Source organism: Ailuropoda melanoleuca, chromosome 8 (genome assembly GCF_002007445.2).
Source record: "Ailuropoda melanoleuca isolate Jingjing chromosome 8, ASM200744v2, whole genome shotgun sequence".
Classification (NCBI taxonomy): Eukaryota; Metazoa; Chordata; class Mammalia; order Carnivora; family Ursidae; genus Ailuropoda; species Ailuropoda melanoleuca.
Genome location: NC_048225.1, coordinates 56,095,044 through 56,110,618, shown reverse-complemented (window position 1 = coordinate 56,110,618; position 15,575 = coordinate 56,095,044). Strand labels below are relative to the sequence as shown.

The window sequence follows — 15,575 nt, the reverse complement described above, 5'->3', positions numbered from 1 at the left end:
AATATATAGAGTAAAATGTAAAACTCCCCATTCACCAAACCTTAACCCACATTCACCAATGGCACTCCCCTCCTCATAGTGACCACTGTTACAAGTTGTTGTAGCCTTTCCTAAGCATGCACAGGCGTACACATGTGCTACAGAGATACATATATGTGTATATACGTGTATGTGTGTGTATATATATGCATGTATGTAAATAAAGAGACAAAGAGTGTGAGTGTGTGTGGTCTACATACCTATAATCATATTGTATGATTTGTTTTTCAACTTGCCTTTTTCACTTAAAAATTTCTTTGACATGTTCCCATATAAGTATATAATGGATTCCTCATACTTTAAAAAGCTCTGGGGGTGCGTGGGTGGCTCAGTCGGTTAAGCGTCTGCCTTCAGCTCAGGTCATGACCCTAGGGTCCTGGGATGGAGCCCCACATCAGGGTCTCTGCTTAGCACGAAGTCTGCTTCTCCCTCTTCCTCTGCCCCTACCCCTGCTGGTGCGCACTCTTGCTCTCTCTCTAATAAAGAAATAAAATCTTTAAAATAAATAAAATGATTAAGAAAAACGCTATAGTTTTTGAACAGCTAGGCCTTCTGTCTAATGTTTTCTAATATATTTCCCACTATCTAAACGTCAACAAACCTGCAGAGGTGAACAGAGTGGATCCTTGAATAATGCAAAGATAAGGGACACCAAACTGCACAATACCCCCACCACCCTATGCAGTTGAAAATCCACGCAGAACTTCTAACACCCCAAAAACTTAACTATTAATAGCCACTGGTAACTGGAGGTCTTACCGATAACATAAACAACTGATTAACATCTATCTTATAAGTTATACATATTAATACTGTAACCAAACAATAAAGCTAGAGAAAAGAAAATGTTACTAGGAAAATCATAAGAGAAAATACATTTACAGTACTGTATTTATTTTTTAAAAAAATCCCTTATAAGTGGACTCATGCAGTTCAAACCCATGTTGTTCAAGGGTCAACTATAGTTGCACCTACACAGCCTGCACAGCCTAAAATATTTGCTACCTGGGTCTAAACAAAATAACTTACACTGAACATCTAAAGAACAGTTTCTTAATGGAGACTGTCCAACTGGCAGTGGCTATTTTAGACAGTGAAGCTCATCTTAAACGAAATTTATATGGGGCACACAAGTGGCTCAGTCGGTTAAGTGTCTGCCTTCAGCTCAGGTCATGATCCCAGAGTCCTGGAATCGAGTCCCATATCGGGCTCCTTGCTCAGCGAGGAGCCTGCTTCTGCCTCTGCCTGCTGCTCCCCTTGCCTGTGCACACACACTCTCTCTCTGACAAATAAAATCTAAAAAATAAAATAAAAATAAATAAATAAAAATGGTTATCTCTATACAGTAGGTTAGGATAAAGGGTTAAGTGTAGGGGACTTATTTGTTATATATTATATATTACTTCTTTTTTTTTTTTTAAGATTTTATTTATTTATGTGACAGAGAGACAGCCAGCGAGAGAGGGAACACAAGCAGGGGGGAGTGGGAGAGGAAGAAGCAGGCTCCCAGCGGAGGAACCCGATATGGGACTCGATCCCGGAACGCCAGGATCACGCCCTGAGCAGAAGGCAGCCGCCTAACGACTGCATTACCCAGGCGCCCCTATATATATATTACTTCTATAATTTGTATAAAAGTATTACAGTGATGTTTAAAATAAAAAAACTGAAAGCACTATAAAAATCCTCTATGATAGACTATTATATAGTCATTAGAAATATTTATAGTTTCAGCAACATTTTAAATTTATATGAATTTATACAATGAAAACACTGGTAATTGAGAAGCAGAATATAAAATTATAGGTATTATATGACTTTGGACTATGCAAAACAGAAATACGTATAGGTACAAAACATTGAAAAGAAATACTAAAATAGGAATAAGTGATTTTCTCCAGATGGTGGGTTATGGATAATTTTAGTTTTCTTCTTTATCCTTTCCTGTATTTCTCTCGTTTCCTACAATGACTATATGCTATTTTTCAATCAGATTCAAAAAAATTTTCGGGGGTGCCTGGGTGGCGCAGTGGTTAAGTGTCTGCCTTCGGCTCAGGGCGTGATCCCCGCGTTGTGGGATCGAGCCCCACATCAGGCTCCTCTGCTATGAACCTGCTTCTTCCTCTCCCACTCCCCCTGCTTGTGTTCCCTCTCTCGCTGGCTGTCTCTATCTCTGTTAAATAAATAAAATCTTTAAAAAAAAAAAAATTTCAGTTTCCACTGTATCATCAAAAGTCCACCCTTTGTGAGAAATTTGTATAGGACTGGATACAGGATTAGCAGAAGTAAGCAGTCCACTAGCAAGAGGACCGCATAAGGTATATGCCTAAGAAAACCTTCATCTTTGGGGTGTAGAGAAACTCAGTCTAAAGGGACAAGGCTGATCATTTCCTGCCTTCTTGCTTCTGGAGATGCTTTAGTAAATGTAACTGAAGAATCAAGTTATATTGAGACGCCTGACAAACCTTATACTCTAAGACCCAGGACCATCACTTTCTCAACCCTTAAATCTAAAACCTTACACTTAAAGAAAATAGATCAAGGTGCTTGGGTGGCACAGTCGGCTAAGCATCTGACTCTTGGTTTTGGCTCAGGCCCTGATCTTGGGATCAGGGTCGTGGGATCCGGCCATGCAGGGAGCCCAAGCTCAGTGCAGAGTCTGTTTAAGATTCTCTCTCCCTCTGCCCCTTTCCCCCTACTCGCTCTCTCTCTAATAAATCAATCTTTTTTTTAAAAAAAGAAAGAAAACCAGCTAAGACCTAAGTAACATGGACTGGATCATGTTATTCCTCACATCAAAAACATTCAGGGGCCAGGCACCTAGGTGGCTCAGTTGGTTAAGCATCTGACTCTTGATCTCAGCTCAGGTCTTGATCTCAGAGCTCTGAGTTCAAGCCTTGCGTTGGGCTGGATGCTGGGCCTGGAGCCTAGTTAAAAAAACAGAACAGGGAGCCTCGGTGGCTCAGTCAGTTGAGCAGCTGTCTCCGGCTCAGGTCATGATCCCTGGGTCCTGGAATGGAGCCCTGCACAGAGCTCCCTGCTCAGCAGGGAGTCTGGTTCTCCCTGTCCCTCTGCCCCTCCCCCAGCTCCTGCAGTGTTCTCTCTCTCCGTCTCTCTCATAAATGACTCTTTAAAAAAAAAGAAAAGAAAAAAGAAAAATTCAGGGTGCGTCTGGCTGGCTCAGTCAGAAGAGCTTGCAACTCTTGATCTCTGGGTTGTGAGTTCAAGCACTATGTTGGGTGCAGAGATTACTAAAAAAAATGAACAAACTTAAAAAATAAATTCAACAGCTAACTCCATGCAGAATAAAATACATATCCCTTAACATGACACTTAAAGTTCTTTAAGATCCAACCATCAAACTTCCTTTCCACCCTATCTGCAGCTCATAGCTCTAAAATATCTTATATCTCAGGAATACTTTTCCCAAACATGCTCTGTGCTTTTCCCAAACGTGCTGTGACCTCCTCCAAAATGCTCTATCTTCTAAACCTACTGAATGCCTAATTTACCTTTTATAACCTGGTTCAAATACCTTCTCTCTTTAGAAGCTCTCCTTGTTCTCCCAATTAAAAAACAACTGTTCTCTCCTCAACGTGTTCCCAGTATTGCTTGTTCCTCTACACACTTTATTCCATTCCTCTTTGGGTCTACACTAGCTACAAATATGTTTTACTTGACTAAGGTTCTGGAGGGCAGAAACCCTCTCATTCACCTACCAGCTCCACTTCAGTACAGCTTGCACACAGTAGGTGCTAAATAATGTTGCCTGACTGAATGACAGCCAACTGGCCCTAATCTAATGAATTCCTTCAGTGAGGCAGCCAGCAAGCCAAAGTGTCAAAGGAGGACAATCCCTCTAGAGTGATCAACAGAAAATGTCATGGGCCTGCCGCTTTAAGGGGACTGGCAAGCTGACTGTGTTTACACAATCCTAATTAAAACTAAAGGGCACTGAGGGAAAGAAGAGGAATAGGGAGATTAAGAGGTGTGGATTCTACAGGTCACCTCCTCCTCTGCTTGGCGCCCAAATCTCCCAGCCTAGTGAGCTCACCAAGTAGCCTATTCTCTCCTTGGGGTCACTATAGGATCTAAGTGTCAAAAAGCAACAGATTAGGCCACTTTCTCTCCAGCAACTGGCTCTGCTCTTGGCCATTTAACTTCTAATTGTGGTTACCTGGGGCTTTTTCTCTAAATGAATCCCATTGCACCAATCATTAAGAGAATCCCTTTAAAGAAAGACTTGAAATTAACCACAACAGGGAACTAAGTCTCTAAATCTTCTAAATCACAATATCCACACTGTCCATTTTGATTAAATTCACCGCCAACTCCTTCAAACAATAGGTCCTACCAGGGAATGACTTCTCTCAGGACCAGCATGTCCTGTGATTGTTTTTCAGGAGAAAGCTCCTAGTGCCTGCTTCCCATTAAACAGTTGCTTCATGTTTGATCACTCAGCTGTGACAGCACGTAGAAAGCAAAATCACTATAACTTAGGGGCTAAAAAGGAATTCCACCCCTACCCCCTAATCTAATAGTCAAGCAACTTACAACTAGATACTTTCCCGCCTCAAATCTCCTTAGGCCGACCTGTCTTCAGATCTAGAACTCATAGCATGTAACTTTTTCAATATCAAAATGAGGAAAACAAGGCCTAGAGTAAGAAAAAAATTGCCAACGATCATACAGTGACAGAATCTTTTGACCACACTGCTGAATACCTTATTTTACTGACTAGTTATCAACAAGACCACCATTTCCAGGAACAGATTCCGGGGTACACCAATCAGCCTATTTCAAATGCATTCAAGACAGGCTCTCCGCTTTCCCTCTTCCCATACCCCTGCCCATCCTCACCCTTTCTCAAATCCAACTGCTGACCAAAAAAAAAAAATTAAGGAAGTGACTCGATATATCATCTTTCCCATAAAAAGACTGCAGCTACCAAACTATCTGCTTCGGCCACACCGTGTGAGGGGCTCTAGCATGCTGGCGCACAGTGGGTGCTGCAGCAGGAAGAACTTGTGACTGAGTCTTCTGGAGATGGGACTGCAAACGCCCCCTCAGCTACAGTGTCGTAAAGCAGCATGTTCCGATCCTTTTTGGTGCTCAAATCACATTTGTGATTTGGGAGGACTACCAAGAGAAAGGCAAATTTTCTCACACTATCTAGTCACCATGGCCTAGAAGCAAGCATATATGCAGAGTGAGTATAAAGGAAGTGACACCTTTTAAACATTTCAATCCTATTAAATCAAATGAAAACAGCCATCAAAATAGTCTCTGTAAGAACTTATTTACTTATTCTAACAATATTACCATCACTCAAAATATTTATGAAACACTCCTTTGGAAACTGCCTTTAAAGTCAACTCCATGTGAGGCACACACAAAAATTAAGTCTTACTATTTACACATCATCCTTCACCAAAAAATGTACTGCCTTGCTTCACTCTTCGGCTCACAGTATCTTTTGGCTGTTTCCAAAAACTGAATCCACCAAGCACAGTGACGATTTGCTACTTCTGAGGTGAAAGGATTGGTTTAGAAGCCAAAAATATTCTGAGCACTGGCAGCAACACCAGAATAAATACAAAGGCTGAGAACACAATTACTTTGAAGACAAACTCACAATTATTGTTAAGTGTCCTACAACTACAACTGAGGGGACAAGATATGTGCAATATAGGTCACATACTAATTATATTACTTAACAATCACACATTATATAATCATAAATTTTGACCCTGGAAGAAATCTTCCAGATCATATAATCCAAACTGTTCATTTTTACATATGTGAACACTCAGTCCACTGAGGTTAGGCAATTTGTCTCTAGTCACATAGCTGGTTTACAACAGTCAGGACCAGAAACCTAGTCACTCTGACTTCCAGCATAATCCACAAACATATCCTAATCCATAGTCCTCCCCCTTCTGTGTTCCTCACTGCTGTCTTTCAAAGGGAAAGAAAATAACTTGGGACACTAAAGTACACCACAATGGTTCTAAACCCAGTAGCTGAAAAATGATGGCCAGGATCTCTCTCTGTAATCGCCCCTGTGTGTATGAGCCATTGTTTGGTATGTAGCTCACAAGAGTTCTGGATAATCTACCTCAGAGCAGGGGTCAATGAAACCTCTGGACACCTACCCTCCTGCCCCCGCACACACACAAGAGTATGTCTATTAAATCTCTTTTCCTACCTCCTGCAGTAACTCATGTTGTTCCAGTAACTGAAAGAAGGTTACTATGAAGAACATGAATCAGGGAAAAAGAAAAGAGTAAAGCTTCTGTTTAGGAAAAAGCTGACCTATGAAAAACCAGAGAGGGCAAGAACCATCTTGAACTTACCTCCTGGTGGACAGCTTCCTCAGGCCTGGATAAAGAGATCCGTGGCAGTATGGATTAGAATTAGCATCTACCCAGGGAAGGGGCAAAGGGACAGGAATGCTTGTTCATTCTCCCATCCCACCCACTGTTGGTCAGCTCAGCCTCATATCATCCTGGGAAGCTCCAGCATTCTGTAGATCAGACAGCAACCGGAAGGGAAGCCACGCAGCCTAGGTCAACGGGGTGAGTCAGTCGCAGAGCAGGAAGAGTCACTGGGGCAGAAATTCTGGCCTCCTGTGGCAAGATTGCCAAACCACACCACACCCCCACCCCACCCCCTCTGGTCAGCACTGGGAAGGCCCTGCCCTATTAGGATTCTGGTCTCCAAACCAGGAAAGGTCCTTCCTCAGGAGGCTCCATACCACTCTCATTTCCAAATGTGTTTCTCCTACTCAAAAACCTTCCATGGCTTTCTTCTGCCTAAAGCATCATACTTAAACTATCTGGCTTAATTTTTGAAGTCCTCCATTATATGGCCTTAAGTCATTTATTCAACCTTATTTCCCACTATTCCAGTGTACACTCTGAACTAATCAAGCCAGTCTTCCCACTTCTCTCTGCATGAGCCTCTCTCATTTCCATGCCTTCAGTTATCCAGCAGTGGTAAATTCTAATACCTTCAGGAGTCAGGCAGGTAAAAGAAATGGATCCTCCAGTGGAACATATGGCAGAACCCAGAGTGTTGTCCCCACCTAAAGGCATTCAAATATATTAATTCAAATATTTATGCAATATTTCACCTTCAGCATTACAATAACCTCTTTTTTTTTAAGATTTTATTTATTTATTAGAGAGAAAGAGAGAGAGAGAGCACACAACAGGCAGGAGGAGAGGCAGGCAGAGGGAGAAGCAGCCTCCCTGCTGAGCAGAGAGCCCGATGCCAGGCTCAATCCCACGACCCTGGGATCATGACCTGAGCCGAAGGCGGACACTTATCAAACTGAGCCACCAGGCGCCCCACAATAACCTCTTAAATAGTTATTAATACTTTTTCTAGCTTCCAAGTGAAGGAACTTTCCCAAGGTTAGGCAGCTGGCAAAATGCTGGCCATCACCTCTGAATCCAAAGCAAGAGCTCTAAAGTATTAGGATTCCCAGTAGTATAAACACCACAGAAGATAGAGAGCTCTAAACTCTGAAACGGAGGGGCACCTGGGTGGTTCGGTCGGTTAAGCGTCTGACTCTTGGTTTCGGCTCAGGTCATGATCTCACAGTTCGGGGATCAAGCCCAGCGCTGGGCTCTGCACTCAGCGTGAGTCTGCTTCAGATTCTCTCTCTTTCTCAAATAAAATCTTAAAAAAATTATTCTGCAAAAATCTAACCTGAATTCTTCAAGGATGTCAATACTATGACAGAAAAAAAAAATCAAGATTAAGAGGTTAGAGAATTGTTCAAGGGGCATGACAAAATCATTGCAACTAAACGTGAGCGTGATCTTTCAAAGAAGGCTGATTTGAAAAGAAGTCTATAAAAGACATCACTGGGAAAATTTGAGAAGTCTGAACAAGTACTGTACATTGGATGTACTGAATTAATACTAAATTTCCTGAGTGCTAACTGTATTGTGGTTATATAGGAAGATAGTCTTGTTTTAGGAAACACTGCTGAAATAGTTAGGATGAAGTAACATGATGTTCACATGCAACAGTCAAAAGTTTCCGAGAATGAAGGAGAGCAATACAGCAAAATGTTCACAATTGGTGACTCTAGATGAAGAGTATATTTTTCTTGTAAAATATCAGTAAATTTGAACTTACACAAGAGTATATAAATATTTATTATTCCTATAAAGTATCTGTAGGCTTGAACAGTTGGTGAGGAGGAAAATCCTGTATTACACACTTCTTTATATACTCAGCTCTTTGAGAGGTAAAACAGGTACTCATTACGTATTTGCTCACTGCCTAAAGAAACTAGGCTTTGGAGGTCAGCAACCAGACAGAATCCACTTTGCAGCAGTTCACGAGGGGTATAATGGCAAACTCTTAGGGAATAAGAGGTTTCCCTCAAACTCACACCATCACACCACAGGAAGGAGAAAAAAGTAGATAATAAAAGCTATTATTACCTCACCCTTCACTGAGGCCATCCAGCAGTCAGAGACACTTGACAAATGCCCACTGACAGGGCAGAATACAGTTGCTACCCACACAAAGGACCAAGAGCTGGGGTCACATTGCATTTACCTTGCCAAAGGGTACCAAAAACTTGATAGCTTGCAGAACAAGTGTCGCTGGCCAGTCACAGGATGGCACCCAAGTGGTCAAATAAATATGCCTGAAGTATACACAATCTTTACTCCTCACCATATAAACCAGTTCTCAACTGCAGTAAGGCAGAAGAAATCTGCAAGGCTGAATCACTGGCATTTCCTGCACTGGCTTCAAAGAAATCAGCCCTTAAATAGGACAGAAAGGGCAGCTGACACAGCTGTCAACAGAGGCCTCAACCCAGGAGCATGCTGTGCAATATGCCCTCTTTCCCTTCTACAGTCACCAGATCATTTTACTTCTGCCAAGTGGTCCCTTATTAGGGTGACTGACTGCCCAATGGCCAACCCTTAACTTTGACTCTCTCCTCCCCTCATTGACAGCCAAGATATTGCCCTTTCCAGATAGTTCCTCCACCAATCTAGCAGAAAGAATAATCAAAACTACCCCGCCCCCGGCCACAAAATTCCATCAACTGAAGATCTATAGTGGTGTAACACAGAGCTTGCTTCTCAAACCTACGATTTTTACCATTTTTACCAAAGACAGAATGAAAACATATAAAGCCTGCTTGTCAAGCTTTGGAATTATAAACTGTGAAGGACAGAAAATACAATGTTTTTAGATTTGCTCTGGCAAAAAAAGATCTCAATAGTTACCAAAAGCAACACGATACAATTTAATTAGATTAAAGATAAAGGCTTGCATTCACAAGAAAAGAAATCAACCAAACTAATACAAGATGGTAGAGGCCGGGTACAGCAGTTTATTTAAAAGGCTGTTTTGGGGTAGGGGAAGGAGCAGACTGCCTACAGTGGGAGGTGGAGGAGAGGCTGTTACACTCTCAATGAACCATGAATGTAACAGAGCTACCCAAAACATCAATGCAGGCTTGGGTTGTGTGACAATTCTGTGCCCCACCTTTAAAGAGCAAAGTCAGAGTACATGCAGTGAAGAATCACAACAATTGTGGTGAAAGGTCTAAAAGTCGTATCATGGCAAATGCGAAGGAAGAACTGCAGATGTTTAGCAGGGAGAACATGAAAACTTTTTTCAAATATATGCATACTAGTCATGCAGGTGAAGAGAAAAACGTCTGTGTTCTCCCGCAAGAAGACAAAACTAGAACTACTGAGTAGAAATTACAGGAAGATAGATTTTGGTTGGACATGGGGAAAGACTTTCAGCATAATAAAGAAATTAAGAACATGGGTTATGGAACCCAGAATGCTTGGATTAGAACACCAACTCCACCACTTACAAACTGTATGGCTTTAAGTAGATTGCTTAATTTATTTGTGGCTCAGCTTACTTGCCTGTTAATGAGAATAGTAATAATGATAGTATTTACCTCATAGAACTTTGGGAAGCAGTTCATGTAAAGTGCTTAGAATAGTGCTTGGCTCAGAGTATATACTGAGAAAAGAAAAAGAATGTTAGCTATTGCTATGACTGTTCATATGATAAATCAAATAACCTGAAAATCTTCCTACTAAATACACCTGGAAATGCTTGGGAAAATATAATAAACATCGTTTTAGATTGTGCCAATTAAGTTATTGCCTCTTAGCTCCACACCTACCCTGTTATACTCTGCTCTGTGACATTGGGGCTTGGACTCCGCCAACCCCATTTCACCTTTGCCAGCTGGCTCCCAGTTAGACTCTGTCAATAGAAGGTGCTAAAGGGAAAATGGAACGCAGGAACTTCCTCCTTCCTATGGCTTGCTGTTTCCTGACAAGAGCATTTGGTTCCTTCCCACTTCTAAACTCCCAGAACCAGCCTCATTGCACCCCCTCAGAGGCACCAGCACGAGCTGGGCGGAGCTCACCAAACCTGGCTCCTCCAGGCCCTTCTTGTGAGCACCTGAGAAACCAGCAGCACCAGGCAACACCCTCTCCTCAGAGAATCAGGGCGTAGCTCCTCCAGATCCCGTCAGACTTCTAGGATCTGATAACTCCAACCTTCCCTCCCTTTGTTTTTCAGTCCTAGATGATGTAGCTGTTTAATGCAGTTATTACATCAAAGTTAAACTTTAAGATTCCCTTTTTGCTTGTTCAGCCCTCCCACAAGGGTTTAAACTAATTCCATTTATTGAGTTCACGCTTAAAATAGCTATGTGTGGTTTCTACTTTCCTGATTGGATCCTAACTGATACATCGATAAACTGAGCTCACAAGAAAGTAAGGGAAATCCCAGGAACAGTGTGACCTGACAGCATAGCTGTGCTAGCCGTGTAAAAAATTTATAATCTCCTCATTGTCCAGGAGACAGATTTTGAGCCTGCAAAGAGAAACTGAGATCCTTGTATAAAGGCTGAGGCATTCAATAAAAAGATCGACCAGGGAAAAAAATCTGTCCACAGGGAAATAAGGAAGCTTAACTTGCTCACCTAGTGCAGTAGGAAGAAAAACCCTCCTAGGAATTCAAAACCATAGTTGTTTTGTGGCCTAAGCTTGTGGCCTGGAAATCTATGAGTAGAGATAATTGCATACATTTTGGTCCCAGGTTGGGAATAGCCTTGAGTGCCCAACAGAAGCAACCACAAAGTTCTCCAGGAGACACAGTGAACGGCCAATAAATATGTGAAAAGATGTTCAACATCATCAGTCATCAGGAAAATGCAAATTAAAACCACGATGAGATACTACACCTCCATGAGAATGGCTAATATTAAAAGGGTGACAATACCAAGTGTTGGTAAGAATATGAAGCAAGGGGCGCCTGGCTGGCTCAGTCAGTTAAGCGTCTGACTCTTGATTTCAGCTCGGATCATGATCTCAGGGTGGTGATATTGAGTCCTGCACTCTCGGAGTCTGCTTGAGATTCTTTTTCCCTCTTCCTTTGCCCCTGCCCCTGCTAGAGCACGTGCATGCCTGCTCTATCTCTCTCAGTAAATAAATATACAAATAAACACAATCTTAAAAAAAAAAAAACGAATATGAAGCAAATGGAGCTCTCACATACTGATAAAATGGTACCACTACTTTGGAAAACTGGTAATTTCTTAAAAAGTTCAATATACAACTGCCATAAAACCCAGCCATTCCACTCTGAAAAGAAAAATACACAAATGCTCAAAGATTTGTGTATGAATGCTCACAGCAATTTTATTCACAATAGCCAAAAACTGTAAACAAACCAAAAAAGTCCATCAACAGTGAATAATAAACAAAATTACATGATATAACTATACAACAGAATACTATGTAGCAAAAGAAAGCAAATTACTGATATATGTAACTAAATGGATAAATCTTACATGCATTATGCTATGTGAAAGAAACTAGGCCCAAGAATACACACTATATGATTTAACTTACATGAAATTCTAGGAAATGCAAATTAATCTACAATAGCTCCTGAGTGGGGTGCCTGGGTGGCTCAGTCAGTTAAGCATCTGCCTTTGGCTGAGGTCATGATCCCGGAGTCCCAGGATGGAGCCCCATGTTGGGCTCCCTGCTCGGCGGGAAGTCTGCTTCTTCCTCTCCCTCTGCCCCTCCCCCTACTCCTTCTCTCTCTCTCTAATAAAATCTAAAAAAAAAAAGAAAAAAGAAAAAAGAAAAAAAAAAGTTCCTGAGCCAAGGTGAAGGGAAACATGGACTGTAAAGAAGCAAGCAGAAACTCTGGGGAGTGATGGAACTGCTCTATATTTTGATTATGGCAGCTTTTTATAGGTGTACACATCTGTCAAAACACTTTTTACTTTAAATAGAGTTTATTGGACATAAATCACACCTAAGCAAAGTCTACTTAAAAGAAAACTGAAAAAATAAATAAATAAATAAATAAACTGCTCTTGGGAGAACTGACCTCAACCCAAGCTATGTAAGACTACCACAGACGATGCTCCTTTGAATGTGAGCTTACAATCCAAACCTACTACATACTTGAGGAAACAATTCACCATGGACAAGAGTCACTTAAAACAAATGGCAGGATTACACCCCTAAAAACTTCAGAAAATTGAACAACATGATAGAGACTACAAGTTAAGTTTATTTAAAATTATTATATGAATTGAGGGGCGCCTGGGTGGCACAGCGGTTAAGCGTCTGCCTTCGGCTCAGGGCGTGATCCCGGCGTTATGGGATTGAGCCCCACGTCAGGCTCCTCTGCTGTGGGCCTGCTTCTTCCTCTCCCACTCCCCCTGCTTGTGTTCCCTCTCTCGCTGGCTGTCTCTATCTCTGTCGAATAAATAATAAAATCTTTAAAAAAATAAAAATAAAAAAAAAATAAAATTATTATATGAATTGAAAACATGAGATAAAAACAAGATACCATGGAAAACAAAGCGGCAGATTTAAAAATGAACCAAAGAGTACTTCTAAAAACGAAAAAGTTAGCTAATGAAGATAAGAACTCACAGCACCTCGGTGGCTAGTCAGTTGAGCAATGGACTCTTGATCTCAGCTCAGGGTCATAAGATTGAGCTCTCATCAGGCTCTCTGCACTGTGTGTGGAGTCTGCTTAAGATTCTCTCTCTCCGTCTCCCCCTCCCGCCCTTAAAAAAAAATACACACACACAAAGTAAATTAGTTCTAGCTGAAGAGTAAATTAGTGTGCAAGGAGATAGGTTTAAAGATATTACCTAGAGGTAACACAAAAAGAGATGGAATTATGAAAGATAAGAAGAGATGTGGAGGACAGAATTTAAAAAGTCCAAACATAAGTTAAATATGGGATCTGGGAGAGGCACTATTTAAAAAGGGAATGACTGTGAATTTTTACAAAATTTATACAAAGTATGAAATCTTAGATTGAGGAATCACTATAAGCTTCCAGTAGGATACAATTAAATCCACACCATGTAATGAAACTGTAGAACACAAACAATAAGATCTTCAAAACAACCAGAAAAATGTAGGTTACCTACAACAAAATGATAGTTAAATTGAGAGCACAGTTCTCAAAAGTAACAACAAAAAGCCAGAATTTCAGTAAAATAACATTTTCAAAGTGCTGAGAGAAAATAATTGGAAGCTCAGTACCCAGCTAAACTATCAATACTGAAGAGGAAATAAAGATGTTTCGACAGAGTGTTTACCACTAACCGACCCTCACTGAAGGAAACAGCTGAAGTATATATTCATCTACTTAACACAAAAGGAATAAAATGCAAGAAAGAATGGTGAAAAAAAACAAACAGTAAGTATATAAGGGTAAAATGAAATTAATCACTGACAGTACAAAACATTATACTGTTAGAATACAAAAACAATTACTATTACTTAGAATTCTTCAATATTGAAATGGACTGCCTTTGGGAGCAGTCTCATCATTGGAAGTGCTCATTTTAATTTCGGACAACACCTTCTGCTACGTTTAGTGTAACACCGGATAAGAGGCTGAAATAAATGACCCCCAACATACTTACTGACCATAAGGTGTTATCAATTAGACACAGCTGTCAAAACATTCCCCCCAATCAGCTCTGTTTAGCCACCTGTGGCAGGGCTCTCCCCCATCCTAACTGTTCTAGAACTCAAGTACTAATTCTAAGGCATTCTTCTCACTTCCATATTTCATAAATAAAAAGGAACATTCTAAATAGAAATTTTTTTTATATGAGCTTTCAGGTAAGATCTTCTAGCTTGGGGGAGTACACCTTTGGCATTAGATTAAGAATCGGGCATTACAATTAGTCTTCATTTGCTTGAACTTGGGCCAAGAAAAGAGTACTTTGGAAGATTTTACAGAGAATTATGAGCTTCTTCCTCTACAAAGAGAACCATACAGGAACAGAGAGGGAGGGAACAAATACACTCATCCCTGCCGATGAAAAGCTACATTACGTGGTCTGAATGTTCCCTCTGGGTTCCCATATATTCACAGCATTAAAGACCTCCACAAGGTAGCCACAATTCCCTTATCATCAAGGTTTCTGCCTATCACAGAGTAACACACTTGACATTCCAGAACTTTGGAAATACAGGGCAACACAACAACACACACCAGAGAGAGGGAAACATGGATTAAAGCACGTAAATATCACATTTTTAGAAGGCAGTGCGATTCCAGGCAAAGAGATAGAATACAGGGGCGCCTGGGTGGCACAGCGGTTAAGCGTCTGCCTTCGGCTCAGGGCGTGATCCCGGCGTTCTGGGATCGAGCCCCACATCAGGCTCTTCAGCTATGAGCCTGCTTCTTCCTCTCCCACTCCCCCTGCTTGTGTTCCCTCTCTCTCTGGCTGTCTCTATCTCTGCCGAATAAATAAATAAAATCTTTAAAAAAAAAAAAAAAGAGATAGAATACAGAGGTTCAAAAGCCACTAAATGAATATGGGAAAGCCAGACTCCTATTTCCTTTCAGTCCACGAAAGCTCATTCATTTCAAAGCACACGTTAATAGACACGACATGTTTCACTCATACCTGCCTAGGCATCAGGACACGGGGACAAAAGACACTGTCTCTATCTAGAAGGGCAAACATGCACACACTCTTCCAATACCAGATGAGCAGCACTCCCCTGGGGCATAAGCGAGGGAGGACACCCAGAGGAGGCAACATCAAGCCAGTTAACGCTCTTTCCCACCCACAACCTTCACACAGTAACTTACAGTCATATATTTGTACATTCCAAGATGCTTCCATGAAACAACTTAACTGATTTGACTCTCAGAACAACCCCAAGAAGTAGGTAAGGCAGGTTAAGTTCATTGTTCACGTATGGAAAGTGAGGCTCAAAATAAATTAGGTGACTCGTCGAAGACAACGCGCACCCCCACACAGTCCCTTACCCCCCCCTTATTTAAGCCAACCATGCACTAGCTATGTAATCCTGACCAAGTACACATTATAAAATACCTCCGTTTCCCCACCTGTAATAATAGGACAATTAGGAATATTTAAAAAATGATCCTTGTAAAGGGTGTGGCACAATGTCTGAAACGTAGCCGGTGCTCGGAAAATGTTTACTACTAGTACTACT

General features: G+C 41.2%; 1 protein-coding gene across 3 annotated transcripts in view; it reads right to left on the bottom strand.

The window, feature by feature from the left end:
• NUMA1 (nuclear mitotic apparatus protein 1) overlaps positions 1-15,575 on the bottom strand; it is a 66,306-nt gene that overhangs the window by 50,313 nt on the left and 418 nt on the right. The window contains exon 1 of one of the 3 annotated variants that reach the window (XM_034666411.1): positions 6,396-6,564. The exons of the other annotated variants lie outside the window; for them this stretch is intronic. The gene's annotated coding sequence lies outside the window, so the exon portion shown is untranslated. Of the gene's footprint in view, positions 1-6,395; positions 6,565-15,575 lie in introns of those variants that run through there. 3 annotated transcript variants of the gene reach the window in all.